This window comes from Salmo trutta, chromosome 14, assembly GCF_901001165.1.
Source record: "Salmo trutta chromosome 14, fSalTru1.1, whole genome shotgun sequence".
Taxonomy (NCBI): domain Eukaryota; kingdom Metazoa; phylum Chordata; class Actinopteri; order Salmoniformes; family Salmonidae; genus Salmo; species Salmo trutta.
In genome coordinates, this window is record NC_042970.1 from 83,819,908 (window position 1) to 83,835,094 (window position 15,187).

The window sequence follows — 15,187 nt, forward strand, 5'->3', positions numbered from 1 at the left end:
CCTCCAGGATCTCTTTCAGGCACCTCCACTAACCTTTGCAGTGGCAGGCAAAAGAAAGGCCCCTTGTGTAGCGTTTTCTAGTCTGGGCATTAGCGCCCTCTATTGGAGAAGTGTTATACTAAATACTGTTTGGAGATTTGCAATAATTAGCAAGGCCCATGAGGCGACTCATGTTCATTAAGGCATGCAACAAAAACATATTCTAAACATTTTGCACTGGAAAACAAAACATTAACCCTTCGCCTGCAATTTCCGCGGAAATGTAACATAGAACAAATATCCATCAAAATCCGTCAATTTAAGCTAGAGATACTTTATCTGGGTTTTTTTTGCATGGGCTCCATGTCTCAATCCCACGCATCCGCCGATATCGCCCTTCCGCATCTGCGGTGAAAATTGTTAGAGCTAGAGCGATGTTTGTCAGACCATGAGACATCTCGAACACAATGGCGTTCTCCGTCAACAAGCCACACAAGACTCGTCTGAAGTCGGTGCAGCCTCTTTTGCCAACTTCTGTCTGTAGCGTGAGAACGGTTTGGGCTACACTTATATGACCCCTCTGTGGACAGCTGTGTTCTCTGTTTTGCTCTTGGATTCCAACAAGCCTAACAATACTCGTCTGAAGGTCCCCGGTGTCAGTATAAAAATAAAAATGATGTTTTTATGGAGATAGGCACTAATCTAAAATAAGGGAATAAATAGTGTACTAGAGGGTAACTAGTAATGTCTAATTGCTGACACAAAAAAAGCAACGTTTGGAGAAAAAAAATGATATGTGGATGAATGTCATGCTAAGACAAACTATAAAGGGAAATACATGGCTACAGGTAACTTTTTTTTGTTATTTTATGAAATGTTGTTTTTAGTAAAGGGGTGTTTTTTTTATGTACCAGGGTAACTGCCCCTCTCTAAACAAGTGGATTAATTATCTTAAGGCTTTCTTACTTGTATATTTAAGAAACAGTTAAAGATCTAACATTGGAATATATCTACAACTTTTTCAAAATGTAAAAAAATTTGATCAACTCACCACAACATCATTTTAATGAAATATCTCCAAATGTTGTGATGAGACAAAGGACATTTTTGTTGAGTAAGAGCAGTGGCAGCCAGGGAAAGTGTTGGGAATTTTTTTTATGGTGAGATCTTGTGGTCTTAATGTGAATTTCCTGATCTTTCTTACATCTCTCATATATAGGACAGGCACTTAAATCAAAATCAAAGCATATCAAATGTATTTATATAGCCCTTCTTACATCAGCTGATATCTCAAAGTGCTGTACAGAAACCCAGCCTAAAACCCCAAACAGCAAGCAATGCAGGTGTAGAAGCACGGTGGCTAGGAAAAACTCCCTAGAAAGGCCAAAACCTAGGAAGAAAACCTAGAGAGGAACCAGGAAAACAGCAGGTCTGGGACAGGTAGCACGTCCGGTGAATAGGTCAGGGTTCCAGCAGGTCTGGGACAGCAGGTCTGGGACAGGTAGCACGTCCGGTGAACAGGTCAGGGTTCCATAGCTGCAGGCCAGAACAGTTGGAACTGGAGCAGCAGCACGGCCAGGTGAACTGGGGACAGCAAGGAGTCATCAAGCTAGGTAGTCCTGAGGCATGGTCCTAGGGCTCAGGTCCTCGAGAGAGAGAAAGAAAGAAAGAGAAAGAGAGAATTAGAGAGAGCATATTTCAATTCACACAGGACACCGGAGAAAAGACAAGAGAAATACTCCAGATGTGACAGACTGACCCTAGCACCCCGACACATAAACTACTGCAGCATAAATACTGGAGGCTGAGACAGGAGGGGTCAGGAGACACTGTGGCCCCATCCGATTGAAACCCCGGACAGGGCCAAACAGGTAGGATATAACCCCACCTACTTTGCCAAAGCACAGCCTCCACACCACTGGAGGGATATCTCCAACCACCAACATACCATCCCGGGACAAGGCCGAGTATAGCCCACAAGGATCTCCGCCACGGCACAGCCCAAGGGGGGGCACCAACCCAGACAGGAAGACCACGTCAGTGACTCAACCCACTCAAGTGACGCACCCATCCCAGGGACGGCATGGAAGAACACCAGTAAGCCAGTGACTCAGCCCCCGTAATAGGGGTAGAGGCAGAGAATCCCAGTGGAAAGAGGGGAAAACCGGCCAGGCAGAGACAGCAAGGGCGGTTCGTTGCTCCAGCCTTTCCGTTCACTTTCACACCCCTGGGCCAGACTACACTTAATCTATAGGAGAAATCCCTGCCTCCAGCTGTTTGCTTAGAAATTCTAGGAACAATTAGGAGGCCCGCGTCTTGTGACCGTAGCGTACGTGTAGGTATGTACGGCATAACCAAATCGGAAAGATAGGTAGGAGCAAGCCCATGTAATGCTTTGTAGGTTAGCAGTAAACCTTGAAATCAGCCCTTGCCTTAACAGGAAGCCAGTGTAGGGAGGCTAGCACTGGAGTAATATGATCAAATTTTTGGTTCTAGTCAGGATTCTAGCAGCCGTATTTAGCACTAACTGAAGTTTATTTAGTGCTTATCCAGATAGCCGGAAAGTAGAGCATTGCAGTAGTCCAACCTAGAAGTAACAAAGGCATGGATTCATTTTTCTGCGTCATTTTTGGACAGTTAGTTTTCTGATTTTTGCAATGTTACGTAGATGGAAAAAAGCTGTCCTTGAAACAGTCTTGATATGCTCTTCAAAAGAGAGATCAGGGTCCAGAGTAACGCCGAGGTCCTTCGCAGTTTTATTTGAGACGACTGTTCAACCATCCAGATTAATTGTCAGATTCAACAGAAGATCTCTTTGTTTCTTGGGACCTAGAACAAGCATCTCTGTTTTGTCCGAGTTTAAGAGTAGAAAGTTTGCAGCCATCCACTTCCTTATGTCTGAGACACAGGCTTCTAGCGAGGGCAATTTTGGGGCTTCACCATGTTTCATTGAAATGTACAGCTGTGTGTCATCTGTATAGCAGTGAAATTTAACATTATGTTTTCGAATGACATCCCCAAGAGGTAAAATATATAGTGAAAACAATAGTGGTCCTAAAACGGAACCTTGAGGACCACCGAAATTTACAGTTGATTTGTCAGAGGACAAACCATTCACAGAGACAAAGTGATATCTTTCCGACAGATAAGACCTAAACCAGGCCAGAACTTGTCCATGTAGACCAATTTGGGTTTCCAATCTCTCCAAAAGAATGTGGTGATCGATGGTATCAAAAGCAGCACTAAGATCTAGGAGCACGAGGACATACACAGAACCTCGGTCTGACGTCATTAAAAGGTCATTTACCACCTTCACAAGTGCAGTCTCAATGCTATGATGGGGTCTAAAACCACACTGAAGCGTTTCGTATACATTGTTTGTCTTCAGGAAGGCAGTGAGTTGCTGTGCAACAGCTTTTTCAAAATTTTTTGAGAGGAATGGAAGATTTGATATAGGCCTATAGTTTTTTATAATTTCAGGGTCAAGGTTTGGCTTTTTCAAGAGAGGCTTTATTACTGCCACTTTTAGTGAGTTTGGTACACATCCGGTGGATAGAGAGCCGTTTATTATGTTCAACATAGGAGGGCCAAGCACAGAAAGCAGCTCTTTCAGTAGTTTAGTTGGAATAGGGTCCAGTATGCAGCTTGAAGGTTTAGAGGCCATGATTATTTTCATCATTGTGTCAAGAGATACAGTACTAAAACACTTTAGTGTCTCCCTTGATCCTAGGTCCTGGCAGGGTTGTGCAGACTCAGGACAACAGAGCTTTGGAGGAATACGCAGATTTAAAGAGGAGTCCGTAATTTGCTTTCTAATGATCATGATCTTTTCTTCAAAGAAGTTCATGAATTCATCACTGCTGAAGTGAGAGCCATCCTCTCTTGGGGAATGCTGCTTTTTAGTTAACTTTGCGACAGTATCAAAAAGACATTTCGGATTGTTCTTATTTTCCTCAATTAAGTTGGAAAAATAGGATGATCGAGCAGCAGTGAGGGCTCTTCGATACTGCACGGTATTGTCTTTCCAAGCTAGTCGGAAGACTTCCAGTTTGGTGTGGCGCCATTTCCGTTCCAATTTTCTGGAAGCTTGCTTCAGAGCTCGTGTATTGTCTGTATACCAGGGAGCTAGTTTCTTATGACAAATGTTTCAGAAACAAACTAATTTTAGATTTTTTGGGGGGATTATATGTTTTTCCATGTAATGAATCTGTTATTGAACATGTTTCTATTGGCTAATAGCAGTAATTCCAAATTCAATGCTTCATCCAATAATTTTCCTTTCTTTTTTTTGATACCTTAAACTTCTATGGGATTGGTGTCCCTTCCACGGGACGGTTGAGCTAACGTAAGCTAATGCGATTAGCATGAGGTTGTAAGTAACAAGAACACTTCCCAGGACACAGACATATCTGATATTGGCAGAAACCTTAAATTCTTGTTAATCTAACTGCACTGTCCAATTTACAGTAGCTATTACAGTGAAATAATAACATGCTATTGTTATGAGGAGAGTGCACAATTTTGAACAATACAAGTTATTAATAAACAAATTAGGCAGATTTGGGCAGGCTTGATACAAAATTTGGACGGAAATTCAATGGTTCATTGGATCAGTCTAAAACCTTGCACATACACCGATGCCACCCAGTGGACAAAATCTAAATTTCACCTGGGCTGGAATAATACATTATGACCTTTCTCTTACATTTCAAAGATGATGGTACAAAAAATATTAAAAAACCCAGTTGTTTTTGTCTTTGTATTATCTTTCACCAGATCTATTGTGTTATATTCTACTACATTCATTTCACATTTGCACAAACATCAAAGTGTTTCCTTTCAAATGGTACCAAGAATATGCATATCCTTGCTTCAGGGCCTGAGCTACAGGCAGTTAGATTTGAGTATGTCATTTTAGGCAGAATTTAAAAAAAAGGGGCGGATCCTTAAGAGGTTTTAAGTAACATAAATTACAAACAATCAATTCAATGTAATGCAATAAAGGTCATTCAGCCCTGAAAGGCAATCATTTCTGGTAGGGATGGGACACAGTTAAAAGGCAATAATCATACACTTAAAAAATTTTTCCCATTGTGTTTCCTTCTACACACACGTATCTACGAGGTGATCCCCCTAAAGAGCACACACACCATAAGTCCATAAATACTTCCTGCCTGCCAGCCCAGGGGAAGCCCTTGCTAAGTACAGCCGTTGATCCCCAGTTTCCTAAAACACAAACACATGTTGTCTATAACTATGCTAGCCAACCAACTGTTAGGGAAAGCCCTCACAACATGATGACTCACAGATGGTCAGGGTGGAGAGGTTAGTTGTGGTTATTATTAACGGTTTGTTTCAGATCAAATCAAATTTATTTGTGACATACAGAGGGTTAGCAGATGTTAAAGCGAGTGTAGCGAATTGCTTGTGCTTCTAGTTCCGACCATGCAGTAATATCTAACAAGTAATATAACCTAACAATTTCACAACACCTTATACACACACGTGTAAAGGAATGCATACGAATATGTACATAAAAATATATGAATGAGTGATGCCTAAACGGCATAGGCATAGGCAAGATGTTTAGGCAATGCTATAGGCTCCTCCGATTCCCCAATGCTTTAGGCTCCTCCGATTCCTCAATGCTTTAGGCTCCTCCGATTCCCCAATGCTTTAGGCTCCTCTGATTCCTCAATGCTTTAGCCTCCTCCGATTCCTCAATGCTTTAGGCTCCTCCGATTCCTCAATGCTTTAGGCTCCTCCGATTCGTCAATGCTCCTCCGATTCCCCTCCAGGATCTCTTTCAGGCACCTCCACTAACCTTTGCAGTGGCAGGCAAAAGAAAGGCTTCAAAGTGTTTCCTTTCAAATGGTACCAAGAATATGCATATCCTTGCTTCAGGGCTTGAGCTACAGGCAGTTAGATTTGGGAATGTCATTTTTGGGGCGAAAATTGAAAAAAAGGGGTTAATCCTCTATGGGATCGGTGTCCCCCCACGGGACGGTTGAGCTAACGTGCACTAATGTGATTAGCATGATGTTGTAAGTAACAAGAACATTTCCCAAAACATAGATATGTCTTATATGATCAGAAAGCTTACATTCTTGTTAACCTAACTACACTGTCCAATGTACAGTAGCTATTACAGTGAAACAAATACCATGCTATTGTTTGAGGAGAGTGCACAACAACAAAAAACTTTTATCATGGCAACTGGTTTGATACATTCACCTCTGAAGGTAAATAATGTACTTACATTCAGTATTCTTGCTCTGATATGTCATCCTGAGGGTCCCAGAGATAAAATGTAGCATGGTTTTGTTCGATAAAATCCATTTTTTTACTCAAATGTAGAAACTGGGTTCTACAGTTTCAACCCTCTGCTGTGTCAGTCTAAAACATTGCACATACACTGCTGCCATCTCGTGGCCAAAATCTAAATTGTGCCTAGACTCCTAAGTGTTATAATGGCTTTTCTCTTGCATTTCAAAGATTATGAAAACAATTATTAATAGAAAATGCTTGTTTTCTTCTTTGTATTATCTTTTACCAGATCTAATGTGTTATATTCTCCTACATTCATTTCACAGTTCCACAAACTTCAAAGTGTTTTCTTTCAAATGGTATCAAGAATATGCCTATCCTTGCTTCAGGTCCTAAGCAACAGGCAATTCGATTTGGGCATGTCATTTTAGGCGAAAATTGAAAAAAAGGGTCTGATCCTTAAGAATTTTAAAGCGGTCTTAAAATTTTAAATAAAATAGCTAAATCATCCTTGGCATGACCATCTTAAAACAATTTCATATGTTAGCTTAAAACCCCCCTCCACCGGCTTAGACAGGCCTTAGACTCTAGAGGGTAAATGGTTAGCCCTTGGTAATCAAATCTTTACAGCCCTGAACAATGAACATGCTCTTGGCATCTTTTTTGATTTATCCAAAGCATTTGACATGGTTGATCATGAAATATTACTTTTCTAAATTGCATTATTACGGTTTTCATGATTATACATATAATTGGCTATGAAGTTATGTTTATGACAGAGAACAATTTGTTTATGCAAATGGCTGTGCATCTACCAGAGCCAAGATATCCTGTGGCGTGCTACAGTGTTCGATAATGGGACCTTTATAATTAGTAGGTTTTGTTACGTTTTAACAAACCTTTTTATTTTTGTACTTATGTTTTATATATAGTTTTTGTGGTGTGGTTTCATATCAGCCCTTGGGCTTCCAACCACACCTGCACACCGTTTTTTTTAAATGATTATTTTAATCTGTATCGTTGTCTATCACTTGTTTTCTTTGGTGAAACCCTATAGAGTCCACACCTCCGGTTCCTTCATCTGCAGCCCTCTGCTTCAGCCGGTCCATTCTCAATCCCCTCCCTGAATCCTCATTCTCACATTCATCTTCTCAATAAATATTCTAAACCCATTTCATGTCTGGTCCTTAAACTCATGAAATTGTTGGGAAAAAATGGCAGAGAGTGAGACAGGGAAGCGACAGCAGCGAAGTCCTGTATGGCAATACTTTAGGAAGTTAAATGCGAACGTGATGAAACGCAAACTTTGTGAGGTAGAAGCTACAGTGAGCTACAGTGTGCTACAGTGGCAGTACAGGTGCAATGCTGAAAGGGAAGCACCGTGAGACCCAACCCGTTGCTGGCAGCTGTGTGGTAAGACACAGTGAGAAAATGGCAGTGCTGATTGCAGTTGATATTCAGCCATTGTCAATGGTAGAGGATTTCTGCTTCAATACCTTAATGGCATATCTAGAACCAGACTACAAGATGCCATGTAGAAAAACCATGACGGTCCTGTTGGAGAAATTACACAACGACTGCTCTGCAAGTACAAAGCACAAGCTCTACAATCACCATACGTGGCGTTAACAACAGATTGTTGGACGTCTATTAACACGCTGTCATACATCACTGTAAAGAGCCATCACACTGATGAGAAGTGGGACATGAAGTACTGACAACTGAGAACATGAAGGAGAGACACAGCAGAGAGCCTAAAGCTTTATTGCTGACTGGGTGGGGGACAGCAGTAAAGGGAGAGCCAGCTGGTAGGTAGTCAGGACTGCAGTAGATTGACTGGGTGGGGGACAGCAGTTTTTTTATTTATTTTTATTTCACCTTTATTTAACCAGGTAGGCAAGTTGAGAACAAGTTCTCATTTACAATTGCAACCTGGCCAAGATAAAGCAAAGCAGTTCGACAACATACAACAACACAGAGTTACACATGGAGTAAAACAAATATACAGTCAATAATACATTAGAAAAATAAGTCTATGTACAATGTGAGCAAATGAGGTGAGATAAGGGAGGTAAAGGCAAAAAAAGTCCATGGTGGCAAAGTAAATACAATATAGCAAGTAAAACACTGACTGGAATGGTAGATTTGTAGTAGAAGAAAGTGCAAAGTAGAAATAGAGATAATGGGGTGCAAAGGAGCAAAATAAAATAAATAAAATAAATAAATACAGTAGGGGAAGAGGTAGTTGTTTGGGCTAAATTATAGATGGGCTATGTACAGGTGCAGTGATCTGTGAGCTGCTCTGACAGCTGGTGCTTAAAGCTAGTGTTTGGCGACGATTATGAAGCGAAGGCCAGCCAACGAGAGCGTACAGGTCGCAGTGGTGGGTAGTATATGGGGCTTTGGTGACAAAACGGATGGCACTGTGATAGACTGCATCCAGTTTGTTGAATAGGGTATTGGAGGCTATTTTGTAAATGACATCGCCGAAGTCGAGGATCGGTAGGATGGTCAGTTTTAGGAGGGTATGTTTGGCAGCATGAGTGAAGGATGCTTTGTTGCGAAATAGGAAGCCAATTCTTGATTTAACTTTGGATTGGAGATGTTTGATGTGAGTCTGGAAGGAGAGTTTACAGTCTAACCAGACACCTAGGTATTTGTAGTTGTCCACATATTCTAAGTCAGAGCCGTCCAGAGTAGTGATGCAGTAAACGGAGAGCCAGCTGGTAGGTAGTCAGGACTGCAGTAGATTGACTGGGTGGGGGACAGCAGTAAAGTGAGAGCCATCTGGTAGGTAGTCAGGACTGCAGTAGATTGACTGGGTGGGGGACAGCAGTAAAGTGAGAGCCAGCTGGTAGGTAGTCAGGACTGCAGTAGATTGACTGGGTGGGGGACAGCAGTAAAGTGAGAGCCAGCTGGTAGGTAGTCAGGACTGCAGTAGATTGACTGGGTGGGGGACAGCAGTAAAGTGAGAGCCATCTGGCACCAAATGTTCTGTAAACACCAGCCTCTTGGGGACAGGCCCTTTATATCCTAATCAGACAGCACCAAATGTTCTGTAATCACCAGGCCGAGAGGCTTGTAGGATGTCAAAACAAAAGTCAAAACAAAAAGGTAGTGACTTTATCAGCTGCTACAGAATCACACAGGGTCTGTACTTGTGAAATGTCTCAAAATGTGTATCAGCCAATTAAAATTGTCGACATAGTTGTATGTGATACAGTTGCACCTGATACAATGCTACATGTATAGCTGTCCCCATAAGATTAACTTAGCCCTATGCTAACCTGATCAGATGGCTGGCGATATCTTCCTGTAACAAATTCTGCATCAGCCTATCAAAGATCTTAGACTTTATATCCACCAACCAATGGCATTTCTTAAAATAGATCAACTTGGCCACCAGAAGATAATTTAAACCTCAAAATTCAAAGTATATTTTTGTTATTGCATGATGCTTCCATACCTAGGTCACTAGCTACTGACGTTAGACAATATTCAAGAGACACATTTTCACATATGACAAAATCCCACGGTTTTGCTTATCCCTTACACACACATCCATGCGTTTTTACACAAAAAAAGATAGGTTTGTCAGTACAACATTTAAGTATATAGTTCAGCACATCATAAAACATCCATCCATCTTAACAGCCTTTTATTGTCCCCAGCATTTTGTGCTGGGGACAATAAAAGGCCACTCTAAAGTGTTCAGTTTTATCACACAGCACAATGCCACAGATGCCTCAAGTTTTAAGGGAGTTTGCAACTGGTATGCTGACTGCAGGAATGTCCAGCAGAGCTGTTGCTAGAGAACTTAATGTTAATTTCATGTTCATAAGCAGCCTCCATCTTTTTAGAGAATTTGGCAGTACTTCCAATCGCCATCACAACCGAAGATGACGTGTATATCGTTCTGTGCTTGCTGATGTCAACGTCGTGAACAGAGTGCCCCATGGTGGCGGTGTGGTTATGGTATGGGCAGGCATAAGCTATGGACTACAATGCCAATCGCATTTTATCGATGGCAATTTGAATGCACAAAGATACCGTGATGGGATCCTGAGGCCCATTGTCTTGTCATTCATCTGCCGCCATCACCTCATGTTTCAGCATGATAATGCATGGCCCCATGTTGCAAGGATCTGTACACAATTCCTGGAAGCTGAAAATGTCCCAGTTCTTCCATGGCCTGCATGCCAGACATGTCACCCATTGAGCCAGTTTGGGATGCTCTGGATTGACGTGTATGACAGCGTGTTCTAGTTCCCGCCAATATCCAGCAAGTTCGCACAGCCATTGGAGAGGAGTGGGACAACATTCCACAGGCCATAATAAACAGCCCGACTAACTCTATGAGAATGAGTTGTGTCGCGCTGCATGAGGCAAATGGTGGTCATAACAGATACTGACTGGTTTTCTGATCCACGCCACAACCTTTTGTTTTAATAAAGGTATCTGTGACCAACAGATGCATATCTGTACTCCCAGTCATGTGAAATCCATAGATTAGAGCCTAATTTATTTACTTCAATTGACTGATTTCCTTATGTGAACTGTAACTCAGTAAAATCTTTGAAATTGTTGCGTGTTGCGTTTATATTTTTATTCAGTATATATCTTAAATGACCACATTTTAAAATATTTTATGACATAATCGTCGAGCCCATTTAAACGATTAGGGGAAATGACCCTGAAGTATGTTTATAATGTGTATTACCACGTTTATAATGTTTATTACCGTGTTTATCATGTGTATTAACGTGTTTGTGATGTGTATTAACGTGTTTGTGATGTGTGTTGCCATGTTTATAATTTTTATTAACGTGTTAATGACGTGTGTTACCATGTTAATGAGTACTACTGTGTTTATAATGTGTATTACTGAGTTGATAATGTGTATTACCATGTTTATAATGTATTACCGTGTTTATAATGTATGTTACTGTGTTTATAATGTATATAACTGTTTTTGTATTACCGTGTTTATAATGTATATTACCATGTTTATAATGTGTAAAACCATGTTTATAATGTTTATTACCATAATTTATCTAAGCGATCATATGAAATTGTATTACCATAAGAACTCTAATCATTACTGAAGTGCATATCTGCTGTAAAGGTTTCTTTGCAAATGCAAACTGGCTAATGATAAACAATGTCACATTTGTCATTTATTTTGTCATTTATATGCACATAATATCAGTAAAACCCAGAACTAAAATCTTGAGTAATTTGGTCAGATGCTCTATCACCATTAATGTTTACGTAGTGTGTCCACAATAGATTAATATTTGCATAATCTGCGAAAAAAATTCAAATACTCTCCTGCGAGGCGGGTTGCCTCACCCAATGCGGTATGGATCTGCTATTTTCTAAAGTATTTTTCTTTACTTTCGAATCCCCCAACAGAAGCTAGCCAGCTAACTAGCATATCAGACTGTTAGCTGAATTGGTCCATCGGCCAATTTCTTGGGCCACTATACCTATTTTGCCAATTTGACTGGGCCCCTTTACTATATTGAACCCAACTAGTCCATCACGGCTGGTCTGCCGATGGAACCACATGAGGAGGCTCCGCACGAGGAGGCTACAACAGACTTCTTCCGTCGCAACGTCCCTCTAAGGCCCTTCTGCTAGCTTGCTAGCCCCGGCCCGCTAGCTGTCTGAATCGCCATGTCTCCAGCCAGCTTAACTACTCACTGGACCCCTATGATCACTCGGCTTCGCATGCCTCTCCCTAATGTCAATATGTCTTGTCCATTGCTGTTCTGGTTAGTGATTATTATCTTATTTCACTGTAGAGCCTCTAGCCCTGCTCAATATGCCTTAGCTAACCCTTCTGTTCCACCTCCCACACATGCGGTGACATCACCTGGTTTAAATGATGTTTCTAGAGACAATATCTCTCTAATAGTCACTCTATGCCTAGGTTTACCTCCACTGTATTCACATCCTACCATACCTTTGTCTGTACATTATGCCTTGAATCTATTCTATCACGCCCAGAAACCTGCTCCGAACGTACTAGATGACCAGTTCTTATAGCCTTTAGTCGTATCCTTATCCTACTCCTCCTCTGTTCCTCTGGTGATGTAGAGGTTAATCCAGGCCCTGCAGTGCCTATCTCCACTCCCATTCCCCAGGCGCTCTCATTTGCAGACTTCTTTAACCGTAAAAGCCTTGGTTTCATGCATGTTAACATTAGAAGCCTCCTCCCCAAGTTTGTTTTATTCACTGTTTTAGCACACTCTGCCAACCCGGATGTCCTAGCCATGTCTGAATCCTGGCTTAGGAAGACCACCAAAAACCCTGAAATTTCCATCCCTAACTATAACATTTTCCGACAAGATAGAACTGCCAAAGGGGGCAGTGTGACAATCTACTACAGAGATAGCCTGCAGAGCTCTGTCTTACTATCCATGTCTGTACCCAAACAATTCGAGCTTCTACTTTTAAAAATCCACCTTTCCAGAAACAAGTCTCTCACCGTTACCGCTTGCTATAGACCACCCTCTGCCCCCAGCTGTGCTATGGACACCATATTATGTGAATTGATTGCCCCCATCTATCTTCAGAGCTCATGCTGCTAGGTGACCTAAACTGGGACATGCTTAACTCCCCGGCCATCCTACAATCTAAGCTTGATGCCCTCAATCTCACACAAATTATCAATGAGCCTGTAAAGACAGGCACCCTCATAGATATCATCCTATCCAACTTGCCCTCCAAATACAACTCTGCTGTCTTCAACCAAGATCTCAGCGATCACTGCCTCATTGCCTGCATCCGTAATGGGTCTACGGTCAAACGACCACCCCTCATCACTGTCAAACGCTCCCTAAAACACTTAAGCGAGCAGGTCTTTCTAATCGACCTGGCCCGGGTATCCTAGAAGGATATTGACCTCATCCCGTCAGTAGAGGATGCCTGGTTATTCTTTAAAAGTGCCTTCCTCACCATCTTAAATAAGCATGCCTTATTCAAAAAAAATTGAACCAGGAATAGATATAGCCCTTGGTTCACTTCAGACCTGACTGCCCTTGACCAGCACAAAAACATCCTGTGGCGTACTGCATTAGCATCGAATAGCCCCCGTGATATGCAACTTTCAGGGAAGAAGGAACCAAAATACACAAGCGGTTAGGAAAGCTATGGCTAGCTTTTTTCAAACAGAAATTTGCATCTTGTAGCACAAACTCAAGACAGTTCTGGGACACTGTAAAGCCCATGGAGAATAAGAGCACCTCCTCCCAGCTGCCCACTGCTCTGAGGCTAGGAAACACTGTCACCACCGATAAATCCACGATAATTGAGAATTTCAATAAGCATTTTTCTACAGCTGGCCATGCTTTCCACCTGGCTACCCCTACCCTGGTCAACAGCCCCGTACCCCCCACAGCAACTCGCCCAAGCCTCCCCCATTTCTCCTTCACCCAAATCCAGATAGCTGATGTTCTGAAAGAGCTGCAAAATCTGGACCCCTACAAATCAGCCGGGCTAGAAAATCTGGACCCTCTCTTTCTAAAATGATCTGCCGAAATTGTTGCAACCCCTATTCAACCCCTGTTCAACCTCTCTTTCATATCGTCTGAGATCCCCAAAGATTGGAAAGCTGCTGCAGTCATCCCCGTCTTCAAAGGGGGAGACACTGTAGACCCAAACTGCGACAGACCTATATCTATCCTACCCTGCCTTTCTAAGGTCTTCGAAGCCAAGTTAACAAACAAATCACCGACCGTTTCGAATCCCACCGTACCTTCTCCGCTATGTAGTCTGGTTTCCGAGCTGGTCATGGGTGCACCTCAGCCACGCTCAAGGTCCTAAACGATATCATAGCCACCATCGATAAGAGACAATACTGTGCAGCCGTATTCATCAACCTGTCAATCACCACATTCTTATCGGCAGACTCAACAGCCTTGGTTTCTCAAATGACTGCCTCGCCTGGTTCACCAACTATTTCCCAGATAGAGTTCAGTGTGTCAAATTGAAGGGCCTGTTGTCCGGACCTCTGGCAGTCTCTATGGGGGTGCCATAGGGTTCAATTCTCGGGTTGACTCTCTTCTCTGTATACATCAATGACATCGGTCTTGCTGCTGGTGATTCTCTGATCCAACTCTACGCAGACAACACCATTCTGTATACTTCTGGCCCTTCTTTGGACACTGTGTTAACTAACCTCCAGACGAGCTTCAATGCCATACCACTCTCCTTCCATGGCCTCCAACTGCTCTTAAATGCAAGTAAAACTAAATGCATGCTCTTCAACCGATCAGTGCCCGCACCTGCCCGCCCTTCCAGCATCACTACTCTGTACGGTTCTGACTTAGAATATGTGGACAACTACAAATACTTAGGTGTCTGGTTAGACTATAAACTCTCCTTTTAGACCCACATTAAGCATCTCCAATCCAAAATTAAATCTGGAATCGGCTTCCTATTTCGCAAAACAAAGCATCCTTCACTCATGCTGCCAAACATACCCTCGTAAAACTGACCATCCTAGCGATCCTCAACTTCGGCGATGTCATTTACAAAATAGCCTCCAACACTCTACTCAACAAATTGGATGCAGTCTATCACAGTGCCATCTGTTTTGTCACCAAAGCCCCATGTACTACCCACCACTGCGACCTGTACACTCTCGTTGGCTGGCCCTCCCTTCATGCTCGTCGCCAAACCCACTGGCTGCAGGTCATCTACAAGTCTTTGCTAGGTAAAGCCCCGCCTTATCTCAGCTCACTGGTCACCATAGCAGCACCCACCCGCAGCACGTTATTCAGCAAGTATATTTCAATGGTCACCCCCAAAGCCAATTCCTCCTTTGGCCGCCTTTCCTTCCCGTTCTCTGTTGCCAATGACTGGAACGTACTGCAAAAATCAGCTTTAAGCACCAGCTGTCAGAGCAGCTCAAAGATCATTGCACCTGTGCATA